Genomic DNA, 11,021 nt, shown 5'->3' on the forward strand with positions numbered 1-11,021 from the left:
AATATAATAAAAAGGGGAAAAACTAATAAAGAGGAAAAATGCCGGAATGACGCATGCTCTCGTATCAAACATGTAGTAATCCACTTAACTGTATAGGTGCATCATGACCAACGTGAGATTAACTACCTGTTATTCGCTGCAAATTAACCGTGCGTTTGTCGTTGAGTATCCAGGGTTTTGAAAAGACGGTTGGTTTGGTGAAAGTCTGGCCTCGCACTCATACTTCACGAGGTCAAGGAGAAGTGTTCAACTACCTGTTGTTAGGACCAGAAGCAGTACTCACACTTACTTCACCAGGTCAAAAGGAAGTGTGGAAATGTCTTCAGAAATTCCATTGCAAACAATCCCTGTTTCTGAGGAGAGCTCAATCTCAGCCGTATTCACACCTGAATCCGCAACTGCGGAGGAAAATAGAATCCTACGGCTCCGCATGTTGGAAATGTTGGACGACTGGAATAATGGGAAAGAACCGCCAAGTGTCGTCCCCGGATTCCCTGAATTATTCTCCAGGTCGAGTGGGACTTCTAATGTCCCCATAAATTATCCTGCTACCCCATTCGGGTACCCAACCACCTCAGCCTTCTCTGCTGGATCGCCTTCTAAGCCTCATCCCCGAATGTCATCCACTGATGCAAGCATGAACATCTTTACTGCATCGCCTTGCCCGATTACGGCATAGCCTACCACGTACAAGCCAAGCTTTGACTCATCCTCTTTTACATTCCAAGCACCATCGTTCTCAATGGAACCAACTAGGTTCGCTACCAGCACTAATCCTCTACCGCCTCAGTGCGAGCTTGCACCCGGGCAGGATCAGAACCCCAGAATTGCAGAACAAAATGAGATTGCCAAGAGAATGAGAAGCCTTGAACAAAGTTTGAAGAATATGCAAGGATTGAGCGGACAGAAGAGCGTCTCTTACGCCGACCTGTGCATGTTCCCTCACGTGCACCTGCCAACGGGTTTCAAGACCCCAAAGTTAGAGAAATACGATGGGCACGGTGACCCCATTGCACATCTTAAGAAATACTGCAACCAATTGCGGGGAGCCGGCGGAAAAGAAGAACTGCTAATGGCATATTTTGGGGAAAGTCTAGTAGGGATAGCCTCGGAATGGTATATGGACCAGGAAATGTCCCGATGGCATATATGGGATGATCTCGCCAGAGATTTTGTGAAACAATTCCAGTATAACATTGACATTGCGCCAGACCGAAATTCTCTATCGAATTTGAAGAAGAAACCTTCAGAAAGCTTCAGAGAATATGCTATTAAGTGGCGTGAACATGCGTCAAGAGTAAAGCCTCCCATGGATGAAGTGGAAATGGTCACTACCTTTCTCCAGGCTCAAGAGTCTGACTATTTCCAAAACATGATGTCAGCCATGGGTAAGCCATTCGCGGAAGCGATCAAGATTGGAGAGATGGTGGAAAATGGTTTGAAAACAGGTAGGATTCTGAGTCAAGCAGCCATAAGGGCGACCTCCCAGGCCGTCCAAAGCGGGTCCGGAGGAACGACAAGAGGGAAAAAGAAGGAAGAAACGACTATGGCAGCCTCAGAAACAAGGGAGTATCGTCATCCCAGGCCCCGTTTTCCGGAAAGAACCCCACAACACTACTACCCCCACTCAAATTTGGCATATGCTCATCAACCTTATATGGTCATGAATGCCAACCTTATACCCATCCACCACAACAAGCCAACCGAGGCCCAGCTCCACCTCCCAAAAATCAGCTTCCTTACCGCAACCACTATAACCCACAACCCCCGCAGAATAACTTCCGCCCTCAGGAGCCACCCAGAAGGCGGACTTTCACGCCCATCGGTGAACCATACTCAACTTTGTTCCCAAAGCTGGTCCAGTTGGGTTTCTTGCAACCAATCCCTCAAACAAGGCAAAACCCGACATCACCTTCTTACAAAGCTGGAGTCAGATGCGCCTATCATTCAGGGGCCGAGGGACATGATACAAATGACTGCTGGTCGTTGAAAAGAGTGGTCGAAAATTTGATAGAGCAAGGGAAAATAGTGCTAAGGGACGAGGAGATCCCGAATGTAACTAACAATCCATTACCTGCTCACAATAATGGGCCGCTGATCGGAATGATTTGTGAAGACAAAGAGTTCGACCCCGCTCTGAAAGCCATAATTTCCATTGTCGACACGGGGAAGAGGCCCGAAGTAGACCAGAAACCAAAAAAGGGGGAGGAGGCCAAAGCTATAAAGAAAGTGCCTGAGAAGAAGGTGGAGAAGAAAGTGGTACCGGTAAAGGGTGGGGTTCTTTACATACCACGAGGTCGAGCTGAGAAGACGCAGAACTTTGGAATCAAAAAGACAAAACCTATGTACGTGCCGAAAGGGGCCTATGTGGTCCGGGGGACGATTCAACCACCTCGGCTGAATGAGCCAGTGGTTATCGGACGCGTGCCGCAAAAGCCAATGACCAACCCATCCACAGTGCCGTGGAATTATCAAAAGACATTGGTAATGTACAAAGGCAAAGAGGTCATGGGAGAACTTCCAGAAAATACTTTCATTGGAAGGTATTCAAATACCCAAGAACAGAACGACGCCACACAAAGGCGCTTCCCGCCAAAGAAGCCCGTAAGTGTTGAAGAAGCGGAGGTGTTCTTCCAACAAATGAAAATGCCAGATTACGAAGTGATAGATCAACTGCGAAAGTACCCCGAGCAAGTGTCCATGCTGTCATTATTAATGAGGTCGACCAAGCATCAAAAGATCTTACTGAAGACTCTGAATGAAGCATATGTGCCAGTTGAAACCTCGGTAGAACAATTAGAGCGGATGACAGAAAGATTCTTCGCCGTCAACCAAATCTCTTTTAGCAAGAACGATCTACCCCCGGAAGGAGCGGCACACAACAAGGATTTGCATCTAATAGTTAAATGCGAAGACTATTATGTCAAGTGGGTAATGTTGGATGGGGGCTCAGGCGTTGACATTTGCCCGTTCTCGACACTACAAAGAATGGAAATTGGGACCGAAAGAATCCGACCCAACAATGTCTGCGTAAGGGCTTTCGACGGCATCAAGAGAGATACCATGGGAGAAATAGACCTGTTGTTGGTCATAGGACCAGTCGAATTTCAAGTAACCTTCCAGGTGCTCGACATGGATACATCCTACAATTTTCTCCTTGGTAGACCTTGGATCCATGCGGCAGGAGCCGTGCCTTCCACCCTTCACCAGATGGTGAAGTTCGAGTACGAAGACAGAGAGATCATGGTCCATGGGGAAGATGAGCATGCTATTTATCGGGACCCATCCATCCCATATCTGGAACCGAGAGAAGGGAGAGAACATACGGTCTATCAAGCTTTTGAGATTGTACTAGCAGAGCAGCACGAAGAGGGAATACCCTGCCCCCAGCCTTTCTTGTCTAACGCCTCGGTTATGGTGTCCAAAGAGATGATCCGGCACGGATTTAGGCCAGGGAAGGGGCTTGGACGAACCCTTCAGGGAATAACAGAACCCATTACCTTGCCAGTCACCAAGAAACCTTTTAGACTAGGTTTCAAACCTACTCCAGCAGACGAAGAGTGGGCAAAGAAAAGGAAAAATGAGGGTTGGAAGTTACCTCGACCACCGCCGGATTTATATGCAACTTTCATCAGGCCAAGGTACGCTAAAGAAGAAGATGATGAGGTCTTCACAGCTGAGGAAATCGAGGAGATATGTGGGGCGATGAGAAAGATGCTCTACGAGGTCCACATGGTTCAACCAGGTGAAGGCACAAGCATTGCTGAGATGATGTACATGGGGCCGAACGCCAAACTTCAAAACTGGGAGGCTACGCCATTCCCGACTAGACGGAAGTCCGGGTAGACCTGTCCTGCCACCTTTCCTGTGTCACAAGTTATCTCCAGGACATAACTTGAACGTTTTCTTCTTTTCAATTGTTGTTTTGAATTCCTAAGTTGTAAACATTGTTGTCTTCCAACTTTCCAAAGAAAAATAAAAAAAAATCATCATTGCTTTCCCATTCTTTCTTTTGTTCTGATTTTTGTTATTTTTCCTTTTATCTTTCTTTTCAGTCATAATAATACGGCTTTAAATATGAAATGTTTGCGGACTTCACGCCCAGATCACAATGAGCTATTTAACTGCGAATTAATGAACCCAGAACCAGAATATGATGCAGAAGAAGCTTTTAGGGAGATAAACCGAGAGTTGGAATATTTCGAGAATAAACCTAAGCCAAATCTGAATGATACTGAACTGGTAAATTTAGGAACCCCGGAAGAAATCCGGGAGACCAAGATAAGCATTCACACGGACAAGAAAACGCGAGAGGCGATAATTCAACTTCTTTTTGAATTTAAAGACGTGTTTGCTTGGTCATATGATGACATGCCGGGACTAGGTGTTGATCTAGTGGTTCATAAATTGCCGATTCATCCTGATTGTCCTCCAGTTCAACAAAAGCAACGAAAGTTCAAAACTGAGGTCAGTGACAAGATTAAAGAGGAGATCACCAAACAACTGAAAACGGGAGTGATTCGGGTAGTCCAATATACAACATGGTTGGCGAATGTGGTTCCAGTACCAAAAAAGGACGGGAAAACTCGGGTATGTGTAGATTACCGAGATCTGAACAGAGCAAGTCCTAAAGATAATTTCCCGCTGCCCAACATCCACATCCTCGTTGATAATTGCGCCAAACACGAGATACAGTCTTTCGTAGATTGTTACGCTGGGTATCATCAGGTATTGATGGATGAAGAGGACGCCGAGAAAACTGCCTTCACCACGCCTTGGGGCACCTACTGTTACCGGGTCATGCCATTTGGTTTGAAGAATGCTGGGGCTACTTACATGAGGGCCATGACTGCCATTTTCCATGACATGATGCATCAGGAAATAGAGGTGTACGTGGACGACGTGATAGTCAAGTCCAGGACACAGGATAATCACATCCAAGACTTGAGGAAATTCTTCGAGAGATTAAGGAAGTATGACTTGAAGCTAAACCCAGCCAAATGCGCTTTCGGAGTTCCGTCGGGCAAACTTTTGGGCTTCATCGTAAGCAGGAGAGGTATCGAGCTAGATCCAACTAAGATAAAATCCATCAGAGATCTGCCTCCCCCGAGAACAAAGAAAGACGTGATGAGTCTGTTGGGCAGGTTGAACTACATCAGTCGGTTTATTGCCCAGCTGACAAGTACGTGTGAGCCCATATTCAAGCTGTTAAGGAAAGATGCGGCGATTAAATGGACAACTGAGTGTCAAGAAGCATTTGATAAAGTCAAAGAATACCTTTCAAATCCCCCGGTCTTGGTCCCTCCAGAATCGGGAAGGCCACTTTTCTTGTATCTGACAGTCTTGGAGAACTCTTTCGGTTGCGTCCTTGGGCAACACGACGTAACCGGAAAGAAGGAGCAAGCAATCTACTACTTGAGCAAGAAATTCACCGGCTACGAGGCCAAATACTCTACTGGAAAGGACATGCTGCGCTCTCACATGGGTTGCTCAAAAGCTGAGACATTATCTCCAAGCCCACACTACGTTCCTCATAAGCAGGTTGGATCCTTTGAAGTATATATTTCAGAAACCAATGCCTACCGGGAGACTGGCTAAATGGCAAATCTTGCTTACGAAATTCGACATAGTCTATGTCACTCGCACGACAATGAAAGCCCAGGCGCTAGCAGATCATTTGGCCGAAAATCCGGTCGATGAGGAATACCAGCCATTGGATACCTACTTTCTAGATGAAGAGGTAAATACTGTAGAAGTAATCTCGGAGGACGCTCATGTTTGGAAGATGTTCTTTGATGGAGCCGTGAATGCCAAAGGTGTAGGAATTAGGGAAATTTTGATCTCGCCCTCCGGTCAGCATTATCCCGCCACAGCTAGACTGCGTTTCTTTTGCACGAATAATACAGCTGAGTATGAAGCCTGCATCATGGGCATGCATATGGCAATCGATCAGGATGTCGAAGACTTATTGATTATGGGAGATTCTGACCTGATTATCCGACAAGTCCAAGGTGAATGGGAAACTCGGGATGTCAAACTTATCCCATACCGACAGCATGTAGAGGACCTCAGCAAGCGCTTTACATCAATAGAGTTCAGGTATATCCCGAGGTGTCACAATGAACTGGCAGATGCACTTGCTACTTTGGCTTCAATGCTACCCTACCCGGGCAACGCCCACATCGATCCTTTGGAAATCCAAATCAAGGAAAGACACGGTTACTGCAATGTAATCGAGGCGGGATCAAATACGCAGCCTTGGTACCATGACATCAAGAGGTTCCTGAAGACACAAGAATACCCCGAGCACGCTACTGGAGATCAAAAGAGGACCATTAGGCGACATGCAAGTGTTTTCTTTCTGAGCGGTGAATGTTATATAAGAGGACCCCGGACCTCAATCTCCTAAGATGTGTCGATATCGAGGAAGCGAGGAAAATCATGCACGAAGTACACGCAGGTGTGTGCGGACCTCACATGAACGGGTATGTCTTAGCAAAGAAAATCCTTCGAGCAGGTTATTACTGGATAACCATGGAAAAGGATTGCTTTAGCTTCGTTCGGAAGTGTCATCAGTATCAGGTGCACGGTGATCTGATTCATGCACCTCCCACAGAACTGCATCCCATGTCTGCGCCTTGGCCATTTGTTGCCTGGGGCATGGACGTCATTGGACCAATCAAACCAAAGGCTTCGAATGGACACAGGTTTATACTGGTTGCCATAGACTACTTCACAAAATGGGTAGAGGCTGTCACTCTCAAGTCGGTCACTAAGAAAGCTGTGGTGGATTTTGTACACTCAAATCTTATTTGTCGTTTCGGTATTCCTGCGACTATCATTACAGATAACGCAGCAAACTTGAACAGTCACTTGATGGGAGATGTATGCGAGCAATTCAAAATAACGCATAGGAATTCTACGCCTTATCGGCCAAAGGCCAACGGCGCTGTAGAAGCGGCAAACAAAAACATCAAGAAGATTTTGAGGAAAACCATCCAAAGTTCCCGACAGTGGCATGAGCAGTTACCATTTGCACTGTTGGGGTATCGCACTACGGTACGCACATCAGTAGGAGCGACTCCTTATCTTCTGGTTTATGGGACCGAGGCTGTAATACCGGCAGAGGTAGAAATTCCTTCGCTTCGAACCATTGTCGAAGCAGAAATCGAAAATAGCGAGTGGGTCAAGACTCGGTTAGAGCAATTGACTTTGATTGATGAAAAGCGAATGGCCGCGGTTTGTCACGGACAGTTGTACCAACGAAGAATGGCCCGTGCTTACAACAAGAAAGTCCGACCTAGGAATTTCGAAGTAGGTCAGCTGGTACTGAGGCGTATTCTGCCGCATCATGAGGAAGCAAAAGGGAAGTTTGCTCCAAATTGGAAAGGCCCATACATCATAAGGAAGATATTGCCGAGAGGAGCATTGTATTTAGGTGATATCGAAGGAAACGACCCCGACACAGCAGTAAATGCGGATGCAGTCAAGAGATACTACGTCTGAATTATACTCCAGTAGTCTTGACGCATTTGAAACGACGAAGGATTTATTCCCCGCTACTCCCCAAACACTACCCAATTCTCTCTACCAACCTTTGAGCCGCTTACAAAAAAAAAGAAAAAAAAACCAACAATTGATTGAGCCTGAACTACGTTTGACTTGATTCCGAAAGGATACGTAGGCAGCCTCTCCCTGAGGTTCAGTCACACCAACAATAAAATCCCATTCACCCTGAAATGGAAACCGGGGCACGTCGAGCAGTTGAGAAGTTAGTATTATCTACCTCTCTTTACCAAGCACAAGCCTTCAAATCAATTACCAAAGATGGTGGGGAACCAATAAGCGTCACAAATGGAGACCGGCACACTCTGAATTGAGAGAGATAAAATGAGAGAGTCTCGTCGGTGAAAACCTTCGGGTACCACGAGGCGACGGGAGTAGAGAAACCAAAATGAGAGAGCTTGTTTAGTAAAAACTCACAAAGAGTGCTATCAAGCGATGACAGGAAGAGAAATGAGAGAGGTCAGCCGGCGAAAACCCGCAAAGGGCGCTGTTGGCCGAAAAGAATGACTCCACCCCAAGGAGGTCTCGGCAAAGTTCCACCGGTTTGGAATCACAGATCCGTTCTGGTTCAGGGAAACGCAAGTTCATGGAAGGTCAGGCGTCCAGTCCAAAGAGCATGTCATGTCATTTAAAGCCAGCGTTATCTTCCTCAGATAAGTCTTTCTCGTCCCAAAAGGGACACTCCCTTCCTGAAATTTGTTTTCTCCTTTTTTTGTTTCTTTTCGAATCTCTTTTATGTTTTAACCCCAAGTTCAGGATACACCGGAGAGGGCAGGTGGCAGGTTTGTTTTCACGGAGTTCCGTTTCATGAAGGAAAACACCCCATTTCGTTGGTACGTCTGTCCAAACTTGATGAATCATGACGTTTGATGGCGTTCGAAGTAAAGAGGAAAAAGAGAAATTTCCCCCAGCAAGTCCGCCTTCGGACGAATCCCCACAGAGTCTCTCCTTGTACAATCCTCCCACAGAGTCTCCCCAATATAAAAATAAAAAAAAGAAAAGAAAAAAAATCCTGTAGGAATTTCCCCAGCACATCCCCAGCGAGTCCCTTTGTAAAAATTCCCCAACAAGCTTACCCCAACAAATCCTAGAAAGCCCGCTTTGAAATAAATACCCAGCATGCCCCATTGTACAAAATCCGCACAAAGAATCCACTTTGTATATTCCCCCTCAGAGCTTCCTTTTGTACAAATCCCCACCGTATACCTCCAATAAAACCCCCGTTGAGAACCTCCAAGCAAAACGGGACAAAAAAAAGAGAAAGAGAGAAAAGAAAAAGAGCCTTGTGAGGCGAATCATCACGGAATCTGGAAATACAAGCCTGAGCAGTCTAAAAGGTTCCGACATATGAATCAAATCAATGGCGGGACTTCTCAACAGAAATGAAGACGCAACAAAGCAACCGGGAACGATCAAGGTCACCAAACCGACCGTCATTTCCGAACTAACAAATGTTCTTTGTCTGAAAAGTTGAAACAGGTTTAATCCAAGACAACCGTGCAAGAAGCAGGTGTCGCCCAAAGAAGAAGGTACATGGGTACAAGAAACATTTCGGCAATAAGGAATTCACTCGAAAGGTAAGTTTCCACGAAACTCCCTTTTATCTTCTACTAAAACAAGAAAATTCAAAAAAAAAAGAAAAGAGGTTAGTTGTTGTTCTCGAATTTTGCCCCCAGCCATCAGCATTAGGGTTTTGAACCCTAAACTGAACTTTTTTCATTCAGCCAACATTAGGGTTTTAAACCCTAAACTGAGCTTTTCCATGCAATCAGCATTAGGGTTTTAAACCCTAAACTGAATTTTTCCCTTTAATCAGCATTAGGGTTTTAAACCCCAAACTGAACTCTTTTCCTGTCAGCCAGCATTAGGGTTTTAAACCCTAAACTGAGCTTTTCCATGCAATCAGCATTAGGGTTTTAAACCTTAAACTGAATTTTTTCCATTCAGCCAGCATTAGGGTTTTAAACCCTAAACTGAGCTTCTCCTTTCAGCCAGCATTAGGGTTTTAAACCCTAAACTGAGCTTTTTCCTTTCAGCCAGCATTAGGGTTTTAAACCCTAAACTGAGCTTTTCCTTTCAGCCAACATTAGGATTTTAAACCCTAAACTGAGCTTTTCCATGCAATCAACATTAGGATTTTAAACCCTAAACTGAATTTTTCCCTTTAATCAGCATTAGGGTTTTAAACCCCAAACTGAACTCTTTTCCTGTCAGCCAGCATTAGGGTTTTAAACCCTAAACTGAGCTTTTCCATGCAATCAGCATTAGGGTTTTAAACCTTAAACTGAATTTTTTCCATTCAGCCAGCATTAGGGTTTTAAACCCTAAACTGAGCTTCTCCTTTCAGCCAGCATTAGGGTTTTAAACCCTAAACTGAGCTTTTTCCTTTCAGCCAGCATTAGGGTTTTAAACCCTAAACTGAGCTTTTCCTTTCAGCCAGCATTAGGATTTTAAACCCTAAACTGAGCTTTTCCATGCAATCAGCATTAGGGTTTTAAACCCTAAACTGAATTTTCCTTTTAGTCAGCATTAGGATTTTAAACCCTAAACTGAACTTTTTCCATTCAGCCAGCATTAGGGTTTTAAACCCTAAACTGAGCTTTTCCATGCAATCAGCATTAGGGTTTTAAACCCTAAACTGAATTTTTCCTTTAGTCAGCATTAGGGTTTTAAACCCTAAACTGAACTTTTTCCCATTCAGCCAGCATTAGGGTTTTAAACCCTAAACTGAGCTTTTCCATGCAATCAGCATTAGGGTTTTAAACCCTAAACTGAATTTTTCCTTTAGTCAGCATTAGGGTTTTAAACCCTAAACTGAACTTTTTCCCATTCAGCCAGCATTAGGGTTTTAAACCCTAAACTGAGCTTTTCCATGCAATCAGCATTAGGGTTTTAAACCCTAAACTGAATTTTTCCTTTAGTCAGCATTAGGGTTTTAAACCCTAAACTGAATTTTCCTTTTAGTCAGCATTAGGGTTTTAAACCCTAAACTGAACTTTTTTCCATTCAGTCAGCATTAGGGTTTTAAACCCTAAACTGAGCTTTTCCATGCAATCAACATTAGGGTTTTAAACCCTAAACTGAATTTTCCCTTTAGTCAGCATTAGGGTTTTAAACCCTAAACTGAACTTTTTTCCCATTCAGCCAGCATTAGGGTTTTAAACCCTAAACTGAGCTTTTCCATGCAATCAGCGTTAGGGTTTTAAACCCTAAACTGAATTTTTCCTTTAGTCAGCATTAGGGTTTTAAATCCTAAACTGAACTTTTTTCCCATTCAGTCAGCATTAGGGTTTTAAACCCTAAACTGAACTTTTTCCATTCAGCCAGCATTAGGGTTTTAAACCCTAAACTGAGCTTCTCCTTTCAGCCAGCATTAGGGTTTTAAACCCTAAATTGAGCTTTTTCCTTTCAGCCAGCATTAGGGTTTTAAACCCTAAACTGAGCTTTTCCTTTCA

This window comes from Nicotiana tabacum, chromosome 11, assembly GCF_000715075.1.
Source record: "Nicotiana tabacum cultivar K326 chromosome 11, ASM71507v2, whole genome shotgun sequence".
Lineage (NCBI taxonomy): Eukaryota > Viridiplantae > Streptophyta > Magnoliopsida > Solanales > Solanaceae > Nicotiana > Nicotiana tabacum.